A 14,258-nucleotide genomic window follows, 5' to 3' on the forward strand; every position below is an offset into this window, starting at 1 on the left:
ATCTAGAAATACTAATAAAAAAAAAAGTAATGTAGCTCGGGCAATTATAACTCTCTAATTGATTACTCCCAGGTAGCCTTAGTTTGGCCACCATCCGCTACATTACACGTTCAATGCCCTTCCTAAAGCCACTACACCAGAAACAATGCCAGCCTGGTATAGCGGCAGGTAAAATGAGCGGTGATTGGTTAGATTCCCTGTTACCAACATGAATAGTTGGTCGGATGCTTTTTTTTTCGCTTATGGCCAGAACATCCATTGGGTCAGAACATCCATCGAGTCAAAACATCCAAGAGGTCACGTGACACCAGAGTCAAAACATCCATCCGTGTTTAAACATCCATCGAGTCTAGACATCCATCGAGTCAGAACATCCATCAGAGTCTAACATCTATCTGAGTCAAAACATCCATCGAGTCAGAACATCCATTAGAGTCAAAACTTCCGTCTGATTCAAAGCATTATTATTTAAATTAAAAAAAAAAAAAATATATATATATATATATATATATATATATATATATATATATATATATATATATATATATATATATATATATATATATATATATATATAACTTTTTGCCGAGAGGCTGCGAATTTTGCCAAGTGTCAGTTTCGGCGACACACTTGATCAACCCATTTGGTCAATGACCTGGATGCAGGGTCCCTCATTTTCGTGTTTAGTTTTGTTACTGAGTATATTTTGACGTTCGTGGTCAAAATTAGCATTGCAAAGTGGTTGCAAGAGGAAACGGCCCTGTTTTCAGGCTACTTGTCATCTGCACTTCCGACATTTCAGGATGTCCTTAACGATCTGGACAAAATTACAATCCTTGGAGTTCTTCCGTAGAATGAACTGAACAGCACGCATGGGCCAGTTTCCTTGAAAAAAACTGTTTGGCTGTTTCACGATGTATCGGTGTCTTATTCAACCATATGACTTTATGTGAGCAATATGCACTACGTTGCGTCTGGTAGTAGTAATCGGGGCAAAAATGAGTGTATAGATACTAAGACAGGGTACGAATACCTAAAAAGTTCGAATACATTAAAAACAAAACTGCAATATTTGTTCCAATAGTGCTTCCGTAATTTAAAAACTAATTTTATAAACAATTGAGCAAATCCATGTAGAGCGTTTTGTCCGAGAGGAAAACTATAAATTAAAAAAAAAAAAACACACACAGGAAATAAAGCTACGATTCTCTCGGAATAACGTTATTGATCACGCCAAACGTGTGGCACAAGAGTGTCCTGAAACAATTCAGAGGCTCAGCACAAAAATAAAAGCAATTGACTGGCGAGGGGAAATTAATTTCTGTGAAGGGCTTATGTTGCATAATTCAATGAAAACGGTAGTTTGGTCCCTCGAGCAATCGCGCAGACTCGGAGCCAGCCCATCGCGCGCTCTGCTGCTCCCACCATGATGTAAAAAAAAACTTTTTTCCTTCGTATTAATGCGGCGAAGCAAAATACTTTTTAAACAGAGCCATTCTGTCTTGAAAAATGTTTCACCATAACATTTACCATATCGTCAAAAGCCTTTTATACACAACAGCTCTTTCCTTTCAGGCAAGAAACGATAGAACATTCAACTCGTCAAAATATTCATGACAGCCATCCGAGTGAAAACATCCATTGATTCAAAACATCCTTCGAGTCAGAACATCCATCCGAGTCTAAACATCAATGAAGTCAACACATCCATCGAGTCAGAACATCCATCCGAGTCTAAACATCCATGGATGTGAAACATCCATCGAGTCAGAACATCCATCAGAGTCAAAATATCCATCGAGTCAGAACATCCATCGAGACAAAACATCCATTGGTGGATGTTTTTTGACGCGTTGGATGTTCTGACTCGGAATCGCTTTTTTTTACGTTTGCTGATGTTTTCTCAAGTACGGATGTTTAGCGGCGCATTCGGACTGATTCAATTAGTGAAATATAATATAACCTACATAAACTTTCTGTAAAAAAGAAAAAAAAAATTCTTGGATGGAAACCGAAATTTTAGACCTCGTTTCTAAAGATAAGCGTAGATGCATGGCTAGATATGTAGGTTCTAAACGGGGATGATAACGATTGGGCAGCGTCTTCTTTTGACGCATTGAAGCGTTTTGGACACTCCCGCACTTTTAACCTTATCTCTAAATACAATCCGACTACGTGACCGTCAATGCGAAACAGGCTTGTTTACGCGAGACTCTGATTGAACGATTACGTGTTAACACATCCATCGAGCCAGCACATCCACCGAGCCATTACATCCATCGATGGATGTAATGGCACGGTGGATATACTTGCTCGTTGGATGTGTTGACATGTGTATGGATGTAGCCGCTCGATGGATGTAGTTGCTCGTTGGATGTAGTTGCTCGATGGACGTAATTGCTCATCCTTCCTGTCACGACTCCTAGCGTGCCATTACATCCATCATGCTAGCGCATCCATAGAATCCAAGATGGCCGCCATTGGACTTCTTGGGTTATTCATATTCTTGTGTGGAGAGCAAACCTGCTTCTTTTTCAGGGGTTGTGGTGACGTCAGAAGGCCGAAGCTCTGACTGGTTCTGAATGAACGAAAGTGGGTAGACCTCAAGGCAGCTTGCTTTGAGGTCTACACACTATCCTTCATTTAGAGCCAATCAGAGCTCGGCGTCTTTCTGATGTCACCGCAACCTTTGCGCAAAAAGCAGACGACTTGATCTCCGGACTGGTTCGGGACCCACAGGGAACAAACGGTAAGCCACAGAACGTTAGTATACCACAATTAAATTCTATAAGACATTCGGATTTTCTTTTTCTCAAAGCGAAATAAAAGGTGTGATTCTCTGTACCGTCCTAATTTTACAGTAAAGTTTATGTTTAGTTAATTTTGAGGGGGAAAAAAGCAGTAACTAAAATTTGATCACTGTGGAAACAACAAACAACGAGCCGACGCTGTGCGCTCTACTTTGGAGACGCGGAGGCCCGCAGAAAGTTTACGACCGCACAAAGGTTTTTTTTTACTCGCTTTTGTACATTCAATATAGCGCATAACTCTTCAGAATAATGTGAACTAATAATCAGCATAGTTAAGCGAAGAAATAAGTCTGCGTGATTGGTGGATGGAATAGCACGTTTTTGGACGAAGCTGCTCGATGAATCTGATGAGACGATGGTTGTAACGGCACGATGGATGTAATGACTCGCTTTTGGACGAGGTTGCTAGATGGATGTGATGGCGCGGTGGACGTAATGACACGATGGATGTAAAGGCATGATGGATGTAATGGCACGTTGGATAAACTGGCCATTCGTGGATGTAAAGGCACGATGTATATGCTTGCACTATGGATGTACGGGCACGATGGATGTAAGGGCATGGAATTGGACGGATTTGCTCGATGGATGTAATGGCACGATGGATGTGTTGGCCCCAAGCCTGATTGAACCAGGGACTGCACGAAGTGCGATAACAGCGTGCACTTGCATTTTTTTCCTGATGATTAACCCCTCCTTCTGTGTTCTGTGAACCCTATTTCAGTTCCTATTCTTTCTTTAACAATCGTGCTCGCTCGAAACAGTATTCCTGTTCTCCGTTTATTTTTTTAAGAGAAACAGTTTGGGACGTAAAAGAAAATAGATTCCAAGCCAAATCCTTAAGCTCCGGTAGCACCACTAATCCATAACACAAAAGATAGGCTGCATACATTGAAGCCTGTTTCTTCCGAATGTCCAGTTACATTGACCGAACAAAAACTGTCTGCACTCATGTATGCAGACCGTGTCTTTTGTATGATGTACGAGCAGCAACTTTAGAATAATGATATTAAAAAAAAGTAAAAAAAAGTTATAAATTCAGGTGTGTGTTTTTTTGTTTTTTTTTGTAAGCTTTATATATTTGTTTTAAAAAAGCCGTGAAAGCTACACTAACGCGGTTTCTGCGGGTGAGTTATACGGGCAGGGGGCTAATCGCAACGATCAGTCGGCTAATTAAGTATAATTTGTTCGTTAACTTTTTAATTAGCGAAAATAGACGTATGGTTCCAATTAGAACCTTGCCGAGAATCGTCGAAAACCACCAAATCAACTCTTATTATGAAGATATAAGACAGAAACAACATTTTACGGTGCTCTAAAGAAAAGAACGCTTAATTTGGACGCGTTTTTAGGTTTCGGTTTTTTATCGGAGCGCATCTTTGCGCCCGCGGTCCTGCTCCCCGGTGGTCGCGGCGCGAAGCCACCGCTTCGCCTCCTTTGTAAGATGGAGGGAAGTAGGGCACAGATGTGTTGCGCGTCTCAGCCACTGGGGGAGCAGGACCGCGGGCGCAGAGATGCGCTCCGATGAGAAACCGAAACTTAAAAACGCGGCCAAAATAAAGCGTTTTTACGGAATGCCGTAAAATGCTGCCCCTGGATTATGTACTTCTACAAAAGAGTTGATGTATTGATTTTCGATGACTCTCAGCAAGTTTCTAATTGGAACCATACGTCTAATTTCTCAAATACAAAAGTAAATTAACAAATTTTACTTAATTTGCCGTCTGATCCTTACGATTAGCCCCATACACTATGTCCCCATGACCGTATAGCTCACCTGCACAAACCACGTTAGTGCAACCTTCACGTTATTTTTCTTAAACAAATCTGTAGAGCTTAAGAAAAGCCCAAAACCCTGTATATCCTCACATATTTGTATCTCAACAAATCCCCAAATTCCGACCTTTTATTTATTTATTTTTTGTTCAAGGGAAGAAAACATTAGTTATACTTACGCACGTAGACGGGCACTGCAGAGTAATAGAAATGTATTAGGTTAATCGCACAATTGACATTATGAACATATATTAAGCGCACGAACAACATTCAATGTGCCCCTTTTTTCGCACTTTTTTTTTATTATTCACCCCACGACAGAGGGTTTCTATTTCAAATGGAAGACGATACACGTGTTCAGAAGCTTTGTTCCGACAGGTGGTGTTTGTGTGTTCCGACAATAGATTACGAGATCTCAGGCCACAAATTTAGATCGTAATTTACAATTAACCGACGAATAATACGTCTCCTACTCCTATTATTCACTTGTTCGTAAAAAAAATAGCGGGAAAATATATTTATTTGCATGTCTACGACCTCATTTGAGGTTTCTGCCGGATACGACAGCTTATAGAAACAATGAACAAGATATGCAGAAACAAAACTAAGACCACCCTAGGAAATAACGATTAAAAAAAAAATAAGATCATTGTATGCAGGATGCGCCCATCGACATTATTCCATAGCTCAACTGTACGTAGAAAGAAGGCATTTTCGGAACAATTACGATATAAAACTGGAAATTCTCAATTTGATGCATAAAAATCTAATGGCAATACTGGAGACGAACAGACTCTGACGCAAAATAACAAAAGTATAATCTAAAAAAAATCGTAAAAAGCTTTTTTTTTTTTTTTTTTCATGTTGTTCGCGAGCAGCATTGGGAATTTGCAGCACTTCTTTACGTCGAACGACTGAAAGCAGTTATGACTTGGAAGAAGGCACGGGTGCATTTAAAAGCCCATGGATTTGCAATATTTGCGCCTGTTCTTCGTCTCGCAGTTTTGAGTACAGCGGTGCACGCCATCATACCGCTCACACTAAACGTCGGCTTAGGTTTCGAAGGACGAGTGATTTGTTTAGAAGAAGCATTTAAATCCTCCATTGCTAAGCTCGGGTATCATCGCACTTGGGAAAGAGGGCGCTAAGTTATTGAGGCGCTGGTTTGCACCTTGATTCAAAAACAAGTTGGTATACGCCACGCTGGGGTTCGATCCCCGCCAGCGCTTGTCCTTTTTATCTTTCTTTTGTTTGCATGACTGGAATGTTCCAGATGACTCGAGAATCTTGTTGTTTGTTCGAGTTTGGAAATTTCTAGATACTTATGCGCTTACAAAAGAAGTTTGGCATGGCTGCTTGAGGACAGTCGTCCTTCCGTCGCCATCGAAGTATGTACGGTGTTTGTTACTTTATGTGTCTCGGCACAAGTTAGCCGCATTAAGCGTTCATTTTAAGTTTCATTAATCAAGTTTATGTTTTTATTCGTGACAAAATAACGTCTAAACGCGCATACCGGACGTCTTAAATAAAAAAAAAAAAGCTTACCCTTTTTCACAATTTTTTCTGAAATGCAACAACGTTCGTCAGGTTAGTACACATCAATAGTGCACGAATACTTCGCTTGGAATTGTTTTTACAATACGCGCGACTTCTGTAATATCTGAGTGTTATTTCGCTAAGGAATGTAACGATAATAATATATATATATATAGGTGTACTCACTAGTCACAACTTTGGCTGTAATCAATCGTGAAGAAAAAACATGGCATTGCATGAGTATATCATATAGTCTATAAGTTTTTTTGCGCTACTTAAGGGACAAACTTTTAAGCGTGTAGACACGGACAAGCGCTCTCGGTACTCAATACTTCTAGGGAAATTATTTCGCGAAACCTTAATCGGCGTCATTTCTCAAAGTGTAATGAACATGTCTCAGGGTATTCACACTGTAGTACTTACCCATAGAGAACAAGAGGAATAACATAAACGTATAAAAACCTAAGAAAATACCCTAAGAGTGCAGGAGAGCTGGTGAATATTAATTATTTTTAATTAACCTGAGACTGGGGTCGAGAGAAACATCAAAACGTAGAATAGACAGAAAAAAGACAGGACGACGTCGTCCTGTCTATTTTTTGTCTCTTCTACGTTTTTATATTTCTTCTCTACCCCAGTCCCAGGTTAATCCAACATGGTTAGTATATAAGCCGAACCGTGCGTTGGGCAATTGTTGTGCATTTCTTGTCGAACGTACAATTAAAGTCTTTCGGTGGAAATTCCGATATTCGGAAACTCAAATTCCCAGCAAGTATGTGGATTTTACGAGACAGGATAAAAGGTATACCGTACTTTTCTGCGGCTTTTGGTTGACCACTGAAATTGAAAATCGTGATATAAGAATCATCACCGTCGGTGTAATATCACGATCAAAATAAACAATATTTTTTACTCAAAACAGGGCTACGCGGCGCCACAAAGGGGCGCTTTGCCCGTACCTTAGTAGGGATAGTTAAGAAAATTTGAGAAATTGTGGTTAATATCGAAAGCGCTAGAGTGTAGCTTTGATTGAATCGGCTCGAAGAACATTTAATGTAGCGCTATAATGATATGACTTAGCTAGGTGGCGCAAGTCACCATCCGATGCAAAAGAAACAGCCGCCATGCACCCACTTATCCAGCCAGGCTGGCACCTTAACCACACCATCATAAATGGCTCTAAACTTGGCTAGCCGCCGCTAAATTTAGCGAGACAGGGTCAAATATACCTATCCGAAACAATTGCAAAAAATAATGAAGATAACCTAGCTAGGTGGCGCAAGCCACCACCCATTTCGAAGGGTTCAGCCGTATTCATTTATCCAGTGACATGTGGCGCCACGCCCAAAACCGGAAGAACTACATTGCTTTAGTCAACTGCAGGTAGCGTCCGTACCCTTGATGTGCAGATCTGAAAACAATGGAAGAGTATATAAACAATAGGTCGTTTACAGTCTAATCTCGACCGTGTAGTAGTGCATTGTTCGGTACTCACTTATGGGATGGGCTGTAAAACAAAACAACAAAGGAACCGAGGTAAATTATAAAGATTGAAATGATACACGGAAAAAGTAGAGCAGTTAGTCAGTCACATTATAGTTTGTTGCAGGCCTAAAAGAGCAGGACAAGCAACTCCCACGAAGTCCACCACTCTTCCACTTTAGCCGAGTGGAATGAAGGAAAGAACCAGTCACGGCAAACAGAGAGCTCTGTGGGAGCGGTGGCGTCACTAGGGTCAGCGGCATCCGGGGCGGTGGCCAGCGCCCCCCCCCCCCCCCCCCCTTCCCTTTTTCAGTGCCCAGCTGCACCCGGGGCGGTCCGCCCCCCTTGTAACGCCACTGTGTGGGAGGAGCTCTGTACCAATGTTGTTTTATTTATTTCCTACCAAGTAAACTGAATCAGCTTTTTCGGCGTCAGGAACTTTTCCAGCGCCTCTTGTTCATAATAAGCATGTTTTTTTTTTTTTTTTTGTCGAGTTGGTTAAGCTTAAATCTGACGTCTGTCTGATATATGAATAGTGTTTAGTGTCTGCCGTTCAAGTGCGAGGCTACAAGAAAACAAAAACATCAGCTACTTGAAAACAAACTTACTAGGAGGTTTAACCCGTCATATGATGCTTCGCTAAAGCTTAGCTGGATCGAAGTATAATTCACGTGCATAATGTACAGTGTGTACAAGTAAAATCAGTCTTACATTTGTGGACTTTGGGCTGAACGTAGACTCGCTCCCTGTACACCACTTGTTTCTTGGCTGTAGCACGCAAAGAGAAAACGAGATGGTGTTGCAGGTTGAGGCAGGACGACAAGATACCTCATCGAAGATTACATGGCCACAAAGAACGACAAGAAACTATTTCCGAACTCCCATGAGATTAAAGACCCCTATCCGGTATGAAGACTGGGCGACCCCCTAGACAAGAACTACAACAGAAAAATCTGCTCCTGGACTCGCTCCTTGACTACGCCTGGTCATCGAATCTGACACAAAACATCTACTAATCTCACCTCACCACCACATCTTCCATCCCCGACTGATAAGATTACTCTAATCAAGTTATCTCGGTTTTTCTCTTCGATTAATAATACAAAATACTTCGCTCGCCCTTAAAGGGCCCATGAAACGATTTTTGGGTTGGGATAAATCATTTTAGATTGAGATTTTACTAATAGAACATCGTTCAGTGGGCCAAAAGCAAAAAGGTAGAAAGTCAAAAGCCTGACAATCAGTGCGAAAATTTTAAAACACAGCGGACTATTTCGTTCCTCCTCCCCTTCGTAACCGCTTTGCCTTTTCACTGAGGTACATCCGCCGTCCCAAAAGCGTGTCATCGGGTCCAAACTGACGTCACACAAAACCGGACCTCATTTAGTCCCTTCACCCCTAAGCTGACATTGTGGTGGAAGCTACGCGCTTGCCGGACCAATCAGCCACCTCCGTTTCATCACCTGACTTCATTCTCTGCAGCCACATTTGCCACGCTTACGTGGCAAAAGTGTGGCTAGCCCAAGGAGCACGTAGCTTCCACAGCACTGTCAGCTTAGGGGTGAACGGGCTAGGGAAAGAAACTTTTGTCTGAGTTTTGAGCGACGGGCTAATCTTCTAGGGGGACAATGGCTCTCTCCGGGTACGCAAACCAGGCTCCGAGCGAGAGAGGCCTCCCTTCTTTTCGTCTTTTTGAACTGTTTGGTGGAATGCGCGATTTATGAGTTGAGGAGGAAAGCGAAACAGGAAAAAGTTGGAAAAGCGTTTCATGACCCCTTTAAGCTGATAGTGTGATGGACGATACGTGCTCGGTGGATCAATCATTAGCCTGTCCTTAGCCATATTCCCTGGCCGCCATTGCTGTGCGTGTTTCTATTGACCTCGTGTCGGGAGTAAGCTTCCACCAGATTATTTCACACTATCATAGCCGTGGAACTTATCTGACGTTAACCTGATCTACCGATATAAGCTGGTGAAAGTTCATTGTCTGCACGAGCTCGAGAGAAACGCACAGAGCAATGGCGGTCAGTGACGGTCACTGAGAATATATCCTGGTCAGCTCAGGGGTCAACGTGAATTCGCGGAAAAGTTGGTGAATATTCAGCGAGTCTTACTTTTGTGACCTTTCACGGGGTAGTTGTAGGAGCGACCTGTGCCAGAAAAAAATACATAAAAATTAGTTTTCTTAATAATTACGTGCAAATTGTACGTCGACAACACAGAAGCCAATAGACGCAAAAGAGAACAAGCCTTTTTATGTAGCGTTTGTCCTATCAAACGTTATAATAGCAAACATATTACCAAGGAAAGAAACCTTGAAAAGAAACATGCTTACCTTTCCTTTTAGCCAACTAATTAGGCAAAACAAAAAAGAAACCATATAGGGGGTATTCACTGGACGCCACATTTGAGGGCGATGTTTGGAGCGCATGCTCAGAACGAGCTCACATCAATAGCCTGCTAAGACCGACAATCTTGATGGTGCGGAATGCACGTTGCAAATGAGCAGCGGAAGCTGACTGTCAGCACGCGCTCAGCAGCCGCGCACACAGATATGGCCGCCAGTGAATACTCCCTATAGGCACAATAACTCGGTGTTTAATTGAAGACGTCCCGTAGCTACTTGCAGCAGTCAGGGTACTTGTACTCTATTCTTAAGGTAGTATATAAGAAGCTTCTACCAGTATTGTTTCTGGCTTGAATATATACGGGAAGGGGGGGGGGGGGGGGGGACCAAAAATAACAAGACTGCATTTTTCCTCCAAAAAACCTCCGAGCATGCGTACACCCTCTCCCCTCTATTTGCTTCTCGATGCCACCATCATTAGAGAGTTTCAGGAGATCGTTCCGATGACTCCGATACCGAAACCCGATACTCCGTCGCCGCCTTTGCGCGTGCATCGCATCGCACTTCGGGCATCGTTATTGGGGGTGCCGGAACAATCTACTCAAGCTCTCTAGTATCAGCACCTGTCTTTGCGCGTATTTCCTCTTCTTGTTGAATTAACAGCGCAAATACGACAGGAAGGAGAGATAAGGTCATCATCAGGTCTAGCCCACCAGATGATCGTCATGTATTTCCTCTTCCTTGGCGATTTTTTTTTTTTTTTTTTTTTTTGTTGAGCATCCGTAGTTTTAGAAGCAATGAAAAACGGTACAGCGGCACGATGACACTGCGTTCTGACGGATGGGCACGTTGAGCTCTACTTCGCTTGTAATGCGCAGAACACCCCCCCCCCCCCCCCCCCCCCCTTTGACTGCACTCGTTACTAGACAAAGATAAGATTCACTAGGTCCCAGTCGTAGGGAGGAAATCAGCTCGAGACCGCCCGTTTTCAAGGGGGAAAAGCCGCATCATAATCATTATCATCATCAGGTCTATTGTTTTACAGAGGCGGGAGGGGCGTTAGTACCGGTGTTTGCCGCTAGGCGCATGTACGTATACTACACTGCCATGTATACGTCCTCGACTTGGAGCTCTTTCCTATTTCATCGTTAGCTCACTGTCCGTGTCGTTTCTGCCTTCTTCGTCCCTGTAATCCTTTTTTATTTGCATTTTTAATAGCATCGAATCAAACGTTGTCGTTGGAAACAAGTTCGTTACATCAATGCGTTGTTTTCCTTGAGCCTCTGTCTTCAACGATTTTTCGATGTCGGGGGTGAAAAAAACAACGTGTAAACACCAAATTCCGTTTCCTTAAAAAAAAAAAAAGCAAGAGTACAATCTTTTTTTAATGCTTGGAGAGGCTTTAAAACAAAGCAGCTGTAAACGGGTACTCTGTAATTTTTTTTATGGTTTAGCCTCAACATTTTTTAAACCATCACACAAACATCGCTGAGTTAATTACCCAAATAATAAGCCAAATAACTTTTTTAACGGAGTTTTTGCATTTTTAATTTTTGTCCTCACCAGATTTCATTTTGTTGTTTAATTGAAAGTTCTTATTGGCACCGATGAAAAAGTGACTCTAGCGGCTGGCAGAGGCTAACTCTTTGGGGAATACTGTGTTTTCTGATGATCGGAATACTGTGTATTCTAGACTGACTGCTCGGCCTGCAAGCCTGCCTGCCAGTGACGTCACGCCATTGAAGGAAACGGATAGATTTGAATGTTAATCTTGCATCGGTTTCGTTTGCCGATTTCTGAATATTTATTTTTGAATCGAGAGATACGGAATAGCATGTCGGAAAAGTTAAAAGCCGGGCATTCCGGAAATATAGTTAGTTTGTGCTTCTTAAAAAAAATAGCCAGAGCGCCCGCCTGGTAAAGAGAAAGGTTTGTGAATGGATTTGTCAGTTCAAAGGTGGCGACATTTGTCGCTTGAACAGCAACCGCGACGTGGGCGTCCTTCAACAAGCAAAAGCGACAAAAGCAATTAAATAAATTGTAATGTAATAATGTTTGATAGACTTCGAAACAATTTATGAGTTGTAAGCATTGACTGGAATTTCTGGGGGGTCATGACAACGAATTCTGACATATCTTGGCGTGAACCAAGTGGGTGCAAAATGCGTTCCTGGTTTCACCTCCATAGATCGGACAACCAATCGCTTGAACGTGTGCCGTGAACTGAGGTATCAATTGAAAACTGAAATGCCGATGCCACCCTTTCCTCCCCTTACTCCCCGGACCTCGCCCCCCCCCCCCCCCCCCCCCCCCTCTCCCTAGTTTGTTTTTATTTCCTTTACGTTTTCAAGATGTGTAGGAGGTAAAGAAAAGAACTACGGAGGCACTGAATGCCACCAGTATGCAAGAGTTTCAGAACTGCTTAGAACAATGAAAAACGCGATGAGGACAAGTGCATTTTGTCTAAGGAATTAAACGACTTTAAGGGTAATCGAATTTTGGAGATGTTTAAAAAAACTATACGAGCATTTTGAGAAGAAAAAGAAATGTTATCTTCTACTTATTATTTCAAATCCATTGTTCCAACCTCTGAAAAAATTTGCCGCCTGAACAGACTGCAAGCTCGTGGAGAGAAGACAAAAAAAATTGTACTCGTTTCGGCGGTCGGCACAAAAGAGATTCAAGCGTTCAGTTCTTGCTCCGCTTCCCCTTATTCTGTTGTCGACCTAACGATCTCATCTTTCGCCATTCTGACGCGTATTACTCTAGAGGACACCGCTTGCGGGTCAACGGCTCTAGTCTAAGGGGGACCAACAAAAAAGATTAAAATATCACTAAGTATCATTTTATGTCGAGAAAGATTGCGGCAGGAGAACTGAAAACGAGCTAAGTGCAAGATCTGCACTCCCCCCTCCGCAAGTCAGCCGACCTTCTGAACGCCCTAGAGCTATATAGTAGATGGAGAAATAAAGATGGACGACCTCGAAGAAGAGGACCGTGCCTTTCAGTGACCTCTTGCGCACTTTGTTTTGAGTTGAGTTATTTGGGAACGAATTTCCGAAGTCAACGCGCTTATCTGCGCAACGCTCCATGGCGTGGACCTTGGCTACGGCCTTTCGTTGGTCTAGCTGGCACATAGTGATGAAGGGTCCGCCTGAAGATACAGAAACAAAACAAAAAAAAAAGAACAAAAGCGGCTGTTGTTGTTGTTGTTTTTTTTGCGTTTTTTTTTTGTTTAGTTTGTTTCTGTAAGTTTAAGTTGGGGGGGGGGGGGGGGGTGACCCAAGGAGTGGACGTGCATGGCAGCAAGTGCCAAGTTTACAACACGTAAGACCTTACTCTTTCTCAAATTCTTTTGATTTGATATATTCTCCCCTTCTCTTGCGTGTAGCAAATTATTTCAAGGGGAATTCCGCTTGCAGGGACTACGGCGGTTCGATGTAGGCGTGTGCTTCTCTAGATGATCAAATAAAAATTATCACAGGGCGATTTTTTTTATCTGTCTTGAAAATATGAGCTCGTGAAGTATATCTCAATGTATATAAATTACATCTCGGTACCTCCAACTTCCATACTACCGTGATTTGTTTTATGAAGCGGGTACTTAGTATCTTATCTTCGGTAGGCGAGTATCCTAATCCGCATTAGTTCTTCCACTCTGTCCCTGTGTTTTTCGAGCGTTTTTATTTTTTGATTTTCTAGCGTAAGCGAGACATCAATGTCAGATAAACTAAGGTATTGCGTGAATTCATCTACACATGGCACGATATAAATCCGAAATAAAGTATTGTGTTCTGCGGTTTACAGCCAGGGTTTTCTTGAAAATATAACACGCGAATTGCGTCGGGCTAAACCAGAAAGAAGAAAAGAGATTGAAGTTACACGGTGAGAACAGAAAAAAAAAAAAAAAACGGTAAAAACTTACCGTAGGAATGAGGGTAGCCATAATCGTAATTATACGATGGACGACTTCGAACCACGATCACTGTTTTAAAGTTAAGAGAGAGGGAGAAAGAAAACAAAAATAAAACAAACGTTTATTCTGTTGACCGACACGAGATGAAAAAATGCGCGAGTACGCTAAAGAGTGAAACACATGTGATCAAAAACCGCGTCGCATCGCGCCGCACCACAGCAACCCCCACTGACACCGCGACGTGGCGCCACTGCATTCGGTCACGTCATGGAGTCAGCGGCGGTTGCCATGGCTACGCCGCTAGGCGGCGCGACGCCATTTTTGCTCCGATATGTTTTATAGAACGGCAGATTTGGCGCACATTATGTTTAAGCCGCTTCCCATCAGTTTC

The 14,258-nt window shown here is 42.4% G+C and overlaps 1 long non-coding RNA gene across 1 annotated transcript; it reads right to left on the minus strand.

Moving 5' to 3' along the window:
• Nucleotides 1–8,359: 8,359 nt before the first annotated feature.
• Nucleotides 8,360–13,928, minus strand: LOC121833515. The gene is made up of 3 exons (XR_006076744.1): nt 13,877–13,928; nt 9,719–9,754; nt 8,360–8,372 (listed from the first exon to the last, which is right to left on the minus strand). It is a non-coding gene; the product is annotated as an uncharacterized LOC121833515 (long non-coding RNA).
• Nucleotides 13,929–14,258: the final 330 nt, after the last annotated feature.

Source organism: Ixodes scapularis, unplaced genomic scaffold (assembly GCF_016920785.2).
Source record: "Ixodes scapularis isolate PalLabHiFi unplaced genomic scaffold, ASM1692078v2 PGA_scaffold8__174_contigs__length_109621045, whole genome shotgun sequence".
Lineage (NCBI taxonomy): Eukaryota > Metazoa > Arthropoda > Arachnida > Ixodida > Ixodidae > Ixodes > Ixodes scapularis.